The 2,747-nt window shown below is 38.6% G+C and overlaps 1 long non-coding RNA gene across 1 annotated transcript; it reads right to left on the bottom strand.

Annotated features, from left to right (window-relative positions):
• Positions 1–321: 321 nt before the first annotated feature.
• Positions 322–1,893, bottom strand: LOC134211622 (uncharacterized). The gene is made up of 3 exons (XR_009979057.1): positions 1,053–1,893; positions 596–983; positions 322–495 (listed from the first exon to the last, which is right to left on the bottom strand). It is a non-coding gene; the product is annotated as an uncharacterized LOC134211622 (long non-coding RNA).
• Between the last annotated feature and the right edge of the window lie 854 nt (positions 1,894–2,747).

Here is a 2,747-nt window from a genome sequence, read left to right as displayed (position 1 = left end):
TTAAATCTTTACACACGTTTTTACCGAAATTTTGTTCGAGGATCCATGTCTGTTCTCTGTGTTTGTACTATAGACACTATCTATATAGTTTGTACTATCCCATTTAATTCCAGCACTTGATTGTACCTTGACAGATACGTATTTCGTAAGTCGAGTCAAGTACGAGACACTGAAGACGACCTTTCTGTTGAGGTCGAAATACGTATCTGTCAAGGTACAATCAAGTGGTGGAATTAAATGGGATAGTACAAACTCGTCTTATGACATGGAAATAACATCGTTACTACAAAAAGATTCAGCTAAACAACAAAATTACCTGCAAGTTGGACTTTCCATAGTGCTTTTACCAAGACCAGCTGTTATCGTCCTCTTTCCCTGCATATTCCCGACAGAAATAAGTAGGAGTTCGATTTCCGTTTCGTTCATGTCCGTCGAAGAAACGCTGCTCAAACGGAATGTACTTGTGATGCTCATCGTCTCCATCGTAGATAGTACCTAAAAAGCGAAAACAAGATACACAACAATTGTAAGCACTTTCAATTCCAAACCCTATCCAACCGGTTTCTGTTGGATTCCATTCCCCAGTAGTACTTACCCTTACAGGCTTTGCATCTCCTACGATTTCCGTTTATCGCCACTTCGAATTAGTACTGATCATCCTTGAAGTTATTTTTCTACATCCTCTGTTCGGATGTAGCATCAGCTCAGCTGCCAAACAGAGTATATCAAGATCATGGAATCCTTATTTTCAGTGTTGTTTTAGAGAAAATTCGATGGTCGAGACGTTGGCCATTATTGGGACTGTGAACCGTGTAGCATACTTGTCGCAGTGGAGAGAGCATCCAACACTAAAGGTGCACCGCGGATAGATGCTGAAACTGCATAATGCTTCCGTTGTTGCGGGGACTTTCATGCGGTTTAATCCTTCCAGATTTGATTGCCTCTGAGTTCTGATCTGCCTTGAGCAGTTAATCGTTCTTTTGCTATAATATAAGAAAAGAAAGTTAATTCTATACGTTCATGGTGGTTTTGATCAAAACATCAATACTTACGATGATGGTGGGTGAAAGTATCTGTCTGGCTAAAATAACAAAAAGTTTCCATCTGCATGGAAAACATAAACGCGCTTTTTGACAACTGTCAGGATGAACGCTGAAATGAACAAGGCCTATTCATAAGAATGCCTTATGATTATTTTACGCAAGAAAAAACTATGCATTTCATAAGGCAGACTTATGGCTTTCAACGGTACCTTATGAATAAAAAATAAAATGAATTTATAGGGTTTCATAAGGCAAAGCTTATGGAAATCAAAATGTTTTTTCTACCAGTGAACTCAACTTTGAGTACGAAGCTCAAATTTTTAACTCAATAATAGGTAGTTTTCTCACTCCCTCTCATGAATGTTATTATAAACAAAGAGAGCTGCATCGACCCAACGTGTGCTGTTCCGTGGAAGAAGCCAAATTTGAGTTGTATTCACCATAGTCTCGAGTGAGTGAAAATAACATAAATTTGAGTTGGTGAAACTTCATAGTGGGTGAAAATTCAACACGGGAGTAAAGGCAAAGTACTCACCGGATTTTTTCACATTTTACTTATTTTTGGCTTCTTTCACGCAAGGTCGGATTTGAGTGAAAGGAACCGTCAAGTGAGTTGTTTCGCGGTTCCGTGCAGCTGCTGGTGCTGATTTCATTCAGAAAATAGCCTTACACATACATACTGCGGTTAATCCCAGCTGGTAACTATTTCCGTTTCCATCGTTCATGTATTTTACCTCAGTGTTTAATGATATACATAAACCCGATTGCAAATATCGATTCAAAAATTCGCCGCTCTATAGTTTTTGGGGGAATTGAAATTCACAACTCAAGACAAAATTTTCAAAACGACTTATCTGCTTTTGTAAACAAAGATTCAAACGACGATTTGACGAATCTGATAGCTCTCCCACGCAAACCAACACCACCAATGGGTAGGTGAAGGTTTTCGCTACCTGTTTATGCTGTTGGTTTGCGTGGGTGAGCAATCAGATTCGTCAAATCGTCGTTTGAATCTTTGTTTATAAAAGCAGATAAGTCGTTTTGAAAATTTTGTCTTGAACTCTTCTAACCTCTTGAAGAGCATCGAGTTCCTTCATTTTCAGTTCAATTTTCGAAAGGTACGGGACGAGGGTACAGGTCTTTCAGATTTTTGTACGGAAATTCATTGGAAGAAATGGATAAGATTCCAGAGGCAGAAGTGTAGGACGATTAGTAAATCGACATTGTTGTTTCATAAAAACAAAAGTCGCAAACAAAACCATTGTCTTTTTCCGCAGATTCCAGGAAGATTAGAGCCTGATGATTATGTTATTTTCCACTTCCATTCGGTAACATGCGCGAAGCTCTACCAGTTCTTAGTGGTAGTTATCTGAGAGCGAACACAATAACGATAACTCGCGAAAAAAGTCAATGTTTATTTTAGCAACTTTTGCCCTTATGAAACAATGTGGAAATCGTTTGCTAATTGCAATTAATCAACCCGAAGCCGATCCATCCATTTTTGAAAACTCGTCAACCCGTCGAATCCACATGCCAATGTTTAGAAATGCCACCGATAGTTATAGTCCTCGCTATAGTCGATGTTAGATAGATTTATCTGAGATGATATAGTTGATGTACGTTGATATCTGAGGTTTGCACTTGCATTCCCTTTCGCAAAAACCGATGATTCTTCCTGAAAAAATCCGTTAATTCATATGTGAA

Source organism: Armigeres subalbatus, chromosome 1 (genome assembly GCF_024139115.2).
Source record: "Armigeres subalbatus isolate Guangzhou_Male chromosome 1, GZ_Asu_2, whole genome shotgun sequence".
Taxonomy (NCBI): Eukaryota; Metazoa; Arthropoda; class Insecta; order Diptera; family Culicidae; genus Armigeres; species Armigeres subalbatus.
The sequence above is the reverse complement of the archived record's forward strand: the minus strand, read 5'-3'. Positions and strand labels throughout refer to the sequence as shown.